Genomic DNA, 13097 nt, shown 5'->3' on the forward strand with positions numbered 1-13097 from the left:
TGCGGACACGGTAGATATACCTCGAAGTCCCGTAGAATCTCCTGGTATCAAAAATTTTAAGCCTGAGTAGAGGTACCTGGATCTGCACATGAAAAACATGCTCAGAAAGGACATGAGTACACCACAACGGTACTCAGTAAGTGCCAAGCCTAACCTCGGTTGGGTAGTGACGAGGAAGGTCAGGGCCCTACTGAAATTAAATAAATATAAAGATAACAGGATAAGATAAGCAGTATAATTGAGAATCTACAGTATGAATCTACACAGAATAATAGAGTACAATAACGAAAATAGAGATGAAGACAACCACATGGAAAGTAATCGGGGATCTCTCAGTATCCCGAGGATTTCTTAGTACCCTCAATATATGTCAGGGATCTCTTGGTATCCCGAGAATCTCTCGGTATCCTCAATATATGCTAGGGATCTCTTGGTATCTCGAGAATCTCTTGGTATCCTCAATATATGCCAGGGATCTCTTGGTATCCTGAGGATCTCTTGGTATCCTCAATATACGTGCCAGGGATCTCTTGGTATCTCACACCTCAGTCCAAATCATAAATACGTACAGGGGATCTCCCGGGATGCCGTCCCGTAGTCCCAAATTAAAAACACATAGAAGCAACACAAGAATACTCAATTAAATGCAAATTTCATACCAAGTAAGCAGTTAATTCTAATCTAACATGCTTCACGTAATGCAATTTAAGCAGTTTAACCAAATAGGCAATTAAGTCAACTAAACATGCTATTCTAAACTACAACAAGCTAAATTCGCAAGTAGGATAAAGCAGGAAAAAGAAACTCAATTGAAATACTTAAAGTAAAACCGGATTTTCAACAATTAGTTCAAGTACGCACTCGTCACCTCACGTACAAGGCATTTCAATTACCAAATATATCATATCCTAAGGGGAAGGTCCCCTACACAAGGTTAGACAAGCCATTTTCCTCGAAGCAGCTCAAAATCAACCCAACACCACGTCTTTGCCACGAGTACTCGACTCCAATGGCTCAAATCTATTCAATTCAATTGCATAATGTAAATAACACTTCAAGTAACTGATTCTACAATTAAATTCTAAGCTAATACGCAAAATTATGTAAAATGACCAAAATGCCCCTCAGGCCCACGTCTCGGAATTGGGAAATTTTTATAGTTTTAGAATCCTCACACTGTCACGAGTCTAACCATACCAAAATTATCCAAATACGATGTCAAATCCCCAGTCAAAACTCAATTTCTTGGTCTAAGAACTTTTCTCCCAATTTCCACCAAAATTTCAAAATTATAGGATGGATTTAAGTGTAGATTCATGGAAATTAATCTAAACCGAGTAGGAATCACGTACCCAAATTGCCCAGGTGAAAATCTCTCCAAAAATTGCAATCTCCTGAGCTCCCAAGTCCAAAATATGAATTATGGTCTAAACCTCGATTTTGGGTTTTAAATTCTGCCTAGGCTTTCCCTTAATCGCGATCGCGAAGAACAAAATAGTACGCGCCTCAGATTACTCTATGCGAACGCGGAACCCCGTCCGCGAATGCGATGCTCTAACTCTCTGAACCTATGTGATCACGGTTGACTCTACGCGACTGTGTAGAGGAACAATTAACAACCTCTGCCGCCTTATTTCTTCTATGCAAACGCGGCCTACCTCGCGTTCGCGATTCGACACTGCCTCAAAGCTACGCGTTCGCATTCCTCCTCACGCAAACACGAAGAGAAAATTTCCCTCAACCTCGCCTTAGCCTTCGCGATCGCGACACTCTTCATGCGATCGCGATGAAGGAATGTCTTCAACACATACCAACAAAATCTGATGCCTTTCCAAGTCCAAAAATAGCCCGTTGATCATCCGAAATACACCCGATGCCCCCGGGACCTCAATCAAACCTGCCAACCAATCCTAAAACATCATTCAAATTTGTTCCAAACTTCAGAACACTCCAAACAACATCAAAACACCAACTTTTCATCGAATTCAAGCTTAAAAATTCCAAAAACTCTAAAAATTCAACTTTCGGCATTCAAAATTCAACTTTCGGCATTCAAAATTCAACTTTCGGCATTTCAAGCCTAAATTAGCTACAGACCTCCGAAACACAATTCGAACACGCTCCTAATCCCGAAATCACCCAACGGAGCTAACAGAACCATTGGATTTCCATTCAGAGGCCGTCTTCACACTATTCCGACTACGGTCAACTTTCCAACACTTAAGCTCTCATTTAGGGACTAAGTGTCCCAAAACTTTCCGAAACTTAAAACCGAATATCCAGGCAATCAAAATAGCGGAAATAGACTCGGGGAAAGCAGTTAATAGGGGATCGGGGTATTAATTCTTAAGACAACCGGTCGGGTCGTCACATCCTCCTACACTTAAACATTCGTTCGTCCTCGAACGAGCATAGAGACATACCTGAAGTAGTAAAAAGATGAGGGTAACGGTTGCGCATATCCTGCTCGGTCTCCCCGGTCGCCTCCTTGACCGGCTGACCCCGCCACTAGACCTTCACTGATGCAATGTTCTTTGACATCAGCTTTCTAACCTGTCTGTCCAATATTGCCACTGGCTCCTCAATATAAGATAGATCCTTGTCTAACTGGACTGAACTGAAATCCAACACGTGCGACGGATCATCGTGATACCTCTGGAGCATCGAAACATAAAATACCGGATGAACTCATGCCAAGCTGGGAGGTAAGGCAAGCTCATAAGTAACCTCCCCAATACGCCTCAATATCTCAAAAGGGTCAATAAACCTCGACAACTTCCCTTTCTTCCCGAATCTCATAACGCCCTTCATAGGCAAAACCCGAAGCAGAACCCGCTCTCCAACCATATAGGAAACATCACGAACCTTTCGGACCGCGTAACTCTTCTGTCTGGACTAGGCTCTGCGGAGTCTATCCTGAATCACCTTAACCTTCTCCAAAGCATCTTGAACTAGGTCTGTGCCCAACAATTTGGCCTCGCCCGGCTCAAACCAACCCACCGGGGATCTACACCGTCTCCCATATAAAGCCTCATACGGTGCCATCTGAATACTGGATTGATAGCTATTATTGTAAGCAAACTCCGCCAATGGCAAGAACCGATCCCAAGACCCTCCAAACTCAATCACACACGCACGAAGCATATCCTCAAGAATCTGAATAGTGCGCTCGGACTGTCTGTCCATTTGAGGGTGAAATGTTGTACTCAACTCTACCCGAGTACCTGACTCATGCTGAACGGATCTCCAGAACCGTGATGTGAACTAGGTACCTCTATCTGAAATGATGGAAACCGGAATACCATGCAGGCGAACAATCTCCCGAATATAGATCTCCGCCAGCTGCTCTGAGGAATAAGTAGTTCACACAAGAATAAAGTGAGCGGACTTGGTCAACCGATCCACAATCACCCAAATAGCATCAAACTTCCTCAACGTCCGTGGGAGCCCAACTACAAAGTCCTTGGTGATCCGTTCCCACTTCCACTTTGGAATCTCTATCTGTTGAAGCAACTCACCCGGTCTCTTGTGCTCATACTTCACCTGCTAACAGTTGAGACACCGAGCTACGAATCCAACTATATCTTTCTTCATCCGCCTCCACCAATAGTGCTGTCTCAAATCCTGATACATCTTCGCGGCACCCGGATGGATGGAATACCGCGAACTATGGACCTTCTCTAGAATCAACTCTCGCAGCCCATCAACATTGGGTACACAAATCCGACCCTGCATCCTCAATACCCCATTGTCCCCAATGATCATATCTCTGGCATCACCATGCTGAACCTTGTCCTCGAGGACAAGCAAATGAGGGTCATCATACTGTCGCTCCCTAATACAATCAAATAAGGAAGACCGAGAAACCACACAAACTAGAACCCGATTGGGCTCCGAAAGATCCAATCTCACAAATTGGCTGGCTAAGGCTTGAACATCCATCTCCATAGGCCTCTCTGATGCTGGTAAATATGCCAAACTCCCTAAACTCTCCACCCGGCGACTCAAGGCATCAGCCACTACATTGGCCTTGCCCGGGTGATACAAAATAGTGATGTCATAATTCTTCAGCAACTCCAACCACCTCCTCTGGCGCAAATTTAGATCCTTTTGCTTTAACAAATGTTGCAAGCTCTGATGGTCAGTATAAAACTCACAGGGAACACCGTATAAGTAATGACGCCAAATCTTCAAGGCGTGAACAATGGCAGCTAACTCAAGGTCGTGAATAGGGTAGTTCTTGTTATGTATCTTCAATTGTCTGAATGCGTAGGCAATCACCCTATCGTCCTGCATCAACACCACTCCGAGGACAACCCTCGAGGAGTCACAATAGATCGTATAAGACCCTGAACCTGTAGGCAGTATCAAAATTGGGGTTGTGGTCAAAGCTGTCTTGAGCTTCTGAAAGCTCGCCTCACACTCCTCCGTCCACTAAAACAGAGCACCCTTCTGGGTCAACCTAGTCATGGGGGCTTCAATCGATGAAAACCCATCCACAAAATGATGGTAGTAACCAGCCAAACCAAGGAAACTACGGATCTCTGTAGTTGGGGATGGTCTGGGCCAACTCTGCACAGCCTCTATCTTCTTCGGATCCACTTGAATACCCTCACTCGATACCACGTGGCCTAAGAATGCCACTGAATCCAACCAAAACTCACATTTCGAGAACTTATATTCTCTCTCAGAGTCTGAAGTATAGTCCTCAGGTGCTGCTCATGATCTTCTCGACTCCGGGAATACACCAGAATATCATCAATAAAGACAATGACAAATGAGTCAAGATACGGCCGGAACACACTGTGTATCAAATGCATAAAGGCTGTTGGGGCATTGGTCATCCCAAATGACATAACAAGGAATTCGTAATGACCATACTGAGTCCTGAAAGCAGTCTTCGGGATATCTGGCTCCCGAATGTTCAACTAATCGTAACCTGAGCGCAAATCAATCTTAGAAAACATACGTATGCCTTGAAGCTGGTCAAACAGATCATCAATACGAGGCAAAGGATAATGGTTCTTCACTGTAACCTTGTTCAACTGGCGATAATCAATACACATACGCATAGAACCATCATTTTTCTTCACAAACAAGACAGGAGCACCCCAAGGTGATACAGTGGGTCGAATAAAACCCTTATCAAGCAATTCTTGTAACTGATCCTTCAACTCTTTCAACTCAGGAGGAGCCATACGATACGGAGGAATAGAAATGAGCTGAGTGTCCGACAACAGATCAATGCCAAAATCAATATCTCTATCAGGCGGCATGCCTAGAAGATCAGTTGGAAACACATGGGGAAAATCCCATACTACCGTGACAGAATCAACTGAAGGGGTATCAATACTGACATCTCTCACATAAGCTAAATACGTGTCACACCCCTTCTCAACCATACACTAAGCTTTAAGAAAAGAAATAACTCTATTGGGAGTGTGATCTAAAGTATCCCTCCACTCAAGACGTCGTACACCTAGCATAGCCAGCGTCACAATTTTGGCATGACAATCAAGAATAGCATAATGGGGCGACAACCAGTCTATGCCCAAGATAATATCAAAATCAACCATGCTGAGTAACAATAGATCAGCTCTGGTCTCAAAACCACTAAGAGCAACCAAACACGACCGATATACGCGGTCCACAATAAGAGAATCTCCCACAGGAGTAGAAACATAAACAGGCAAACTCAAAGAATCCCGAGATACACCCAAATGCGGAGCAAAATAAGAAGACACATAAGAGTAAGTAAAGCCTGGATCGAATAGAACCGATGCATCTCTGTGGCAAACCAATATAATACCTGTGATGACAGGAGGCAACAGCCTCGGTACGGGCAGGAAGGGCATAGTATCTGTCTTGGCCTCCCCGACCTCCACCTCTAGCTAGCTGAGCAGGTGGGGTATAACTGGAGCTGTAATCATAGACTGAACTCTGCGGGGCACGCTAGGGCTGAGAAGTCTGTGAAGGTGCACTTCTCCCAAGTCTAGGGTAATCCCTCACTATGTGGCATGTGTCACCACACTCAAAACAAGCTCTAGGATGACGTGGTGGTTGCGACTGCCTAAGGCCAGGTCTGCTGGACTGACCTCTGAAAGCACCCTGCGCAGGAGGCACGCTAGAAACCGAAGGTGCATAATAAAGCTCCTAAGGTTTAGCAGGAGCTGGATTACCACTGGCTGCTGGAAGAGCTGAATGAACAGGGAGACTTATATAACCCCTACCATGATGACCTGCAACTGGGGTACGGCCACCAGAATAATGGCCCGACTCTCGAGACCTCTTGGCCTCCCTCTCCTCTTTCTCCCTAGCATGCATACCCTCAATCCTCCTGGCAATGCTCACCACCTGCTGATAAGAATATCCATCTCCAACTCACGAGCCATGCTAGATTTGATGCTGGGAATAAGGCCTCAATAAACCAGTGAACCCTCTCACGGACAGTAGAAACCAAGGTTGGTGCATGCTTAGACAAACTGGTGTAACGGACAACATACTCTAAAACAGTCATAACACTCTGGCGCAAATGCTCAAACTCTGTGCGCCATGTGTCCCTAAGGCTCTGAGGAACATACTCCCTCAGGAACAGATCTGAAAATTGAGCCCAAGTCAGTGAAGCAGCCTCATCTGGGTTGTCTAACTCATAGGTGCGCCACCACTCATAGGCGGATCCTTGAAGCTGGAAGGTAGTGAAAAAAACCTTGCTCGATCCTGAGATACCCATGGTACGGAGAATGCGGTAACACTTATCAAGAAATCCTAGAGCATCGTCCGATGCTAGACCACTGAATACAGGGGGTTTGTACTTCTTGAACCTCTCAAGCCTCAACTGCTCATCCTCGGAAGCCGCTGCCCTGTCCTCAGGCTGAATTGGCACTGCATGCAGCATAGGAATAATCTTAGGGACCTGCTCAACATGCACTCACTGCTCAGGGGTGCAAGCAGCGGGAGTCTGTGATCCTCCCCCGGCCTGAGATGTAGCTGTAGCAAGGGGAAGCAACCCTGCCTGAGCCAAGGTGGTGTACATGCTCATGAACTGTACCAAAGTCTCCTAAAGAGCTGGAGTAGTAGTAGTAGTAGGCGTGTCAGGTGCCTGGACTCCGGCTGGATCTGCTGGCAGAACCTCGGCGATAGCTCGCGCAGGTGCTCTAGCTGCACCACGTGCACGTCCTCGGCCTCTACCCCGGCCTCTAACGGCTGCAGTAGGGGCGTGGGTGCCTGATCATATCGAGTAGCACGTGTCCTCACCATCTGTGAGAGAATAAAAGAAAGATGTTTAGAATTGTGATGTCAAAATATCGCACGACAAGGAAATCAAATGAAGTGGAATTTTCCGAATAGTTACATAGCCTCTCGTAGATGAGTACAGATGTCTCCGTACCGATCAGCGAGACTCTAATAAACCAACTTGTGATCCATGACTTATATGAACCTAGAGCTCTAATACCAACTTGTCACGACCCCAGTTCGCCCTCCGTGAACTGTTGTGACGGCACCTAGTCTCTACGACTAGGTAAGCCTAACAAATGCGGAAAATGAACTAACTTGCGGAATAAATAATCCAAAGCTGAAAAGAACTGAAAGAAACAATATTTAAATGCCGCTCGGCATATATACATAACTTCTCAAAATCTGATACACTATCCCAAAACTCGAAAACCCACGGATCCACAAGCTGAAAAAAACACTACATAGCTCTAATCTCCGAAATGTCTAACAAAATAGAAGTACAGAAGAGCTAAATACAAAAATGTAGGAATAGAAAGAGATTCCTCGGTCTGCGGACATGGCAGATATACCTCAAAGTCCCGTAGAATCGCCTCGCCTCAAGAATGGTAAGCCTGAGTAGAGGTACCTGGATTTACACAGGAAAACATGGCAGAAAGGGCATGAGTACGCCACAGCGGTACTCAGTAAGTGTCAAGCCTAACCTCGGTTGGGTAGTGACGAGGAAGGTCAGGGTCCTACTGAGATTAAATAAGTATAAAGATGACAGAATAAGATAAGCAGTACAATTAAGAATCTACAGTAAGAATCTATACAGGATAATAAGAGTACAATAACGGAAATGGAGATGAAGACAACCACAAGGAAAGTAATCGGGGATCTCTCAGTATCCCGAAGATCTCTTAGTACCCTCAATATATGCCAGTGATCTCTTGGTATCCCGAGGATCTCATGGTATCCTCAAATATGCTAGGGATCTCTTGGTATCCCGAGGATCTCTCGGTATTCTCAATATATGTTAGGAATCTGTTGGTATCCCGAGGATCTCTTGGTATCCTCAATATATGTGTCAGGGATCTCTTGGTATCCCGCACCTCAGTCCAGATCATAAATACGTACAGGGGATCTCCCGGGATGCTGTCCCGTAGTCCCAAATTAAAAACACATAGAAGCAACACAAGAATACTCAATTAAATGAAAATTTCGTATCGAGTAAGCAGTTAATTCTAACCTAACATGCTTCACGTAATGAAATTTAAGCAGTTTAAGCAAATAGGCAATTAAGTCAACTAAACATGCTTTTCTAAACTACAACAGGCTAAATTCGCAAGTAGGATAAAGCAGGAAAAGGGAACTCAATTGAAATACTTAAAGTAAAACTAGATTTTCAACAATTAACTCAAGTACACACTCGTCACCTACGTACAAGGAATTTCAATTACCAAATATATCATATCCTAAGGGGAAGGTCCCCCACACAAGGTTAGACAAGCCACTAACCTCGAACCGGCTCAAAATCAACTCAACACCACGTCTTTGCCACGAGTACTCGACTCCAAATAGCCCAAATCTATTCAATTCAATTGCATAATGTAAATAAGACTTCAAGTAACTGATTCTACAATTAAATTCTAAGCTAATACGCAAAATTACGTAAAATAACCAAAACGCCCCTCTGACCCACATCTCGGAATCGGGTAAAATTTATAGTTCAGAATCCTCACACTCTCACGAGTCTAACCTTACCAAAATTACCCAAATCGGATGTCAAATCCCCAATCAAAACTCAATTTCTTGGTCTAAGAACTTTTCCCCCAATTTCCACCAAAATTTCGAAATTATAGGATGGATTTAAGTGTAGATTCATGGAAATTAGTCTAAACCGAGTAGGAATCACTTACCCAAACTGTCCAAGTGAAAATCTCTCCAAAAATTGCAATCTCCCGAGCTCCCAAGTTCAAAATATGAATTATGGTCTAAACCCTCGATTTTGGATTTTAAATTCTGCCCAGGCTTTCCCTTAATTGCGATCGCACAAGGCCAGTCGCGATCGCGAAGAACAAAATAGTACGTGCCTCAGGTTACTCTATGCGAACGCGGAACTCCGTCTACGAACGTGATGCTCTAACTCTCTGAACCTATGCGATTGCGGTTGACTCCACGCGACCGCGTAGAGGAATAATTAACAACCTCTGCCACCTTATTTCTTCTATGTGAATGTGGCCTAGACCATGCATTTGCGATTCGACACTGCATCAAAGATACGCGTTCGCATTCCTCCTCACACGAACGTGAAGAGAAAAATTCCCTCAGCCTCGCCTAAGCCTTCGCGATCGCGACACTCTTCATGCGATCGCGATGAATGAATGTCTGCAACACATACCAGCAAAATCTGATGCCTTTCCAAGTCCAAAAATGGTCTGTTAAGCATCTGAAATACACCCGAGGCCCCCGGGACCTCAACCAAACCTGCCAACCAATCCTAAAACATCATTCAAACTTGTTCCAACCTTTGGAACGCTCCAAACAACATCAAAACACCTAATTTTCATCGGATTCAAGCTTAAAATTTTCAAAAACTCTAAATACACACTTTCGATCAAAATGTCTACCAAACCTCGTCCGAATGTCCAGAAATTTTGCATACACATCTCAAATGACATAACGAAATTACTACAACTCTCGGAATTCCATTCTGACCCTCGGATCAAAATCTCATTATCGAACCGGAAACTTCCAAAATTCAACTTTCGACATTTCAAGTCTAAATTAGCTACGGACCTCTAAAACACAATTGAAACATGCTCCTAAACCTGAAATCACCCAACGGAGCTAACGGAACCATCAGATTTCCATTCCGAGGCCGTCTTCACATTGTTCCGACTATGGTTAACTTTCCAACACTTAAGCTCTCCTTTAGGGACTAAGTGTCCCAAAACCCTCCGAAACTTAAAACCGAATATCCCGACAATCAAAATAGCAGAAATAGACTCGGGGAAAGTAGTTAATAGGGGATCAGGGTGTTAATTCTTAAGGCAACCGGCCGGGTCGTCACATCCTCTCTACTCCTTCGGGGTAGGGGTAAGGTCTTCGTACACACTACCTTTCCCAGACTCCAGTAGTGGGATTTTCTGTTGTCGTTGTAAATCCTATGGTGAGTGATTAAAAAAGAAAAGGCAACTGGAAATTCCCTTTTTTATATTTCTTTAACTTCATACTTCGTTGTACTGCTAGTCGAATGTTTTAAAAGGAACCTTAGATATCTCTTGACTTCTTATCTTGATAATGATTTTGCATATATGTATCACAAAAGATTGAATAGAGACTCAGTTGAGCAGATGTTGAACCAAATGAGGAGAAGAACTCTATGGTGTTTGTAGAGCAACTGGATTAGGATCTGACTTTAGCCTATCCGAACACAAACCTATGAGTAAAAAAAAACTTGCTTTAAGTTTCAGGAAGATTTTGAAAAGGATGTTAAGACATTAGGAAATATTCATCACCATAACCTTGCCATTTTTTAATATTATGAACTAAGAACTTCTCAATCAATAGGTTAGAAAAATACTTAAATGGACATCTGGCATCAAAAAGTAATTTGAGTACAACTCCATTTTAGGTAAAAACTCATATAATAGTAAGAAACCGGCAAACCTTTTTTATGGATAGGTCTTCTCGGCTATATTTTTCTTTCTTTCAGCTATTTCTTGATCTCTCAACCCTGGTATCAAGCTTATTCTGCAATCAAAATAACTAAACTGATAATGAGTACAAGCAACACAGATGAATTATTTGCAAGTATAGCACATAACAAATTGATATTTTATTAAATCAGTCTAATTCTTATCCGGATTATAAAAAGATATGAAATTTATTAGAGATTTTGGATAATTCATGTCCTAATGATGTAGGAAGGAGGTTATAAATTAAAATTATTTACCTTCTTGAAGATATATAAAGGATGTTGGAGTCTCAGACATAGTCGCAACTATAAAAATTAAGAAATAAGCACCACCCAAATTTTTCGCTTTTTTTACTTGATTCAATTCTTTCCTCACTTCAGAACACACGCTTCAACGAACATCTGTCACGATCCAAAAATCCCTCCGAAGAAGTCGTGATGGCACCTAGTCTCTAAACTAGGTAAGCCTAACACAAACTGAAATAACGTTGATATTTACTAACTTTAAATTATATTACTCTAAACAAATTACAATTCCCAAAACCGGTGGTACAAGTCACAAGCCTTTCTAAGAGTAGTTATACAAAATGAATACATCACCGATCTGAAACAAAAGGAACAAATGAAAATAAATACAAATGAAGGTGACTCTGAGGCCTGTGAACGCTGTAGCAGGTTTAGCTTGAGTATCTACCACAACTACCTACACAGCTACTACCGATCAAATACCTGGATCTGTACACAAAAATATACAAAGTGTAGTATGAGCATACCACGGCGGTGCCCAGTAAGTATCAAGACTAACCTTGGTATGGTAGTGATGAGGAACAGTCCAGACACCTACTAGTCAAATAGATTAAACAGGATTTGATAATAAACTATCAATCTAAAAATGACATAGTAATATCAACAACAAAGAAAGAGCGAACTACAATCAATAGAAACAATAAACAGAAACACGGGTGTAAACAAAGATAACCAAAATAAATTAACACCAACATAGCTGGAACACAGACAAGTAAAGGAAATGTACTCAAACAAGGAAGGCGATGCCAGCTCAATAACTCATATCGTTTCTGATGCAAAATTCCCAACCATCTCAAAGATCGATGTCTCATATCATGTGATGACCCAAAAGGTCATCACTTGTTTTAAAAGTAAATTCTGCGTTCCAAGGCCTTAAAAACCTCTTTCGGCATCAGCTCAATTTGTGTGCACAGTCCGGGTGCGTAGCCGAAAAGCTATTATGTGAAAATCTATGAAAATGATAAATTTTGACTTTAAAATGGATTTAAGTTGACTTCGGTCAATATTTTGGATAAACGGACCTAGACCCGTGATTTGACGATCCTGGAGGGTCCGTAGGAAAATATGGGACTTGGGCGTATGCCCGTAATCGAATTTCGAGGTCCCAAGTCCAAGAAATGAATTTTTAAAGAAAATTATTTTCTGGAATTATTTATGAGTTTTGGAAATGAAATGAGTTTAAAACTTGATGGTATCGGGCCGTATTTTGATTCCGGTGCCCGGTACAGGTCTTATATGTGATTTAAGATAAGTCTGTGAAATTTGGTAAGAAACGGATTTGAAATGACGTGAATCGGATAGTTTTGAGAAAATTGGAAAATTTGGAGTTCTTAAGAAATTTCATGATTTTGATGCTAAATTCATAGTTGTTGATGTTATTTTAGTGATTTGAATGCACATGCGAGTCCGTATGATGTTTTTAGGTTGGTGTGCATATTTGGTTTGGAGCCCCGAGTGTCCGGGTGAGTTTTGGATAGGCCACAGGGTGGATTTTGGACCTGGAGAATTGCAGGTTTTCAGCTGTTTCAGTGCAGGCATGCAGGCTTCGCATCTCACAAATGCGAATTCGCAAATGCGAGGCCATGTCGCAAATGCGAAATGTAGCCCATGCCAGCCTACCTCGCAATTGCGAGGATTCTATCACAAATGCGATCCCCCCAGTTTTAGCCAGTCGTCGCAAATGCAACAAGTTGTTCGCAATTCCCAACTCGCAAATGCAAACTTAGCAGAAGTCTGGGTTCACAATTGCAAACCCCAGGTCGCAAATACGATATTTGCAACCTGCAATTTTATAATTTAGCTGAAAGTCTTTTATTTTTCATACTCTTTCAAAACCAAAACACTCTTGGGCGATTTCTCAAAGACAAATCTTCCT

The 13097-nt window shown here is 42.7% G+C and overlaps 1 long non-coding RNA gene across 1 annotated transcript; it reads right to left on the minus strand.

Moving 5' to 3' along the window:
• Positions 1–7815: 7815 nt before the first annotated feature.
• Positions 7816–10972, minus strand: LOC138876926 (uncharacterized). The gene is made up of 3 exons (XR_011402249.1): positions 10888–10972; positions 8734–8803; positions 7816–7861 (listed from the first exon to the last, which is right to left on the minus strand). It is a non-coding gene; the product is annotated as an uncharacterized lncRNA (long non-coding RNA).
• Positions 10973–13097: the final 2125 nt, after the last annotated feature.

The sequence above is a fragment of the Nicotiana sylvestris genome, chromosome 9 (genome assembly GCF_000393655.2).
Source record: "Nicotiana sylvestris chromosome 9, ASM39365v2, whole genome shotgun sequence".
Taxonomy (NCBI): domain Eukaryota; kingdom Viridiplantae; phylum Streptophyta; class Magnoliopsida; order Solanales; family Solanaceae; genus Nicotiana; species Nicotiana sylvestris.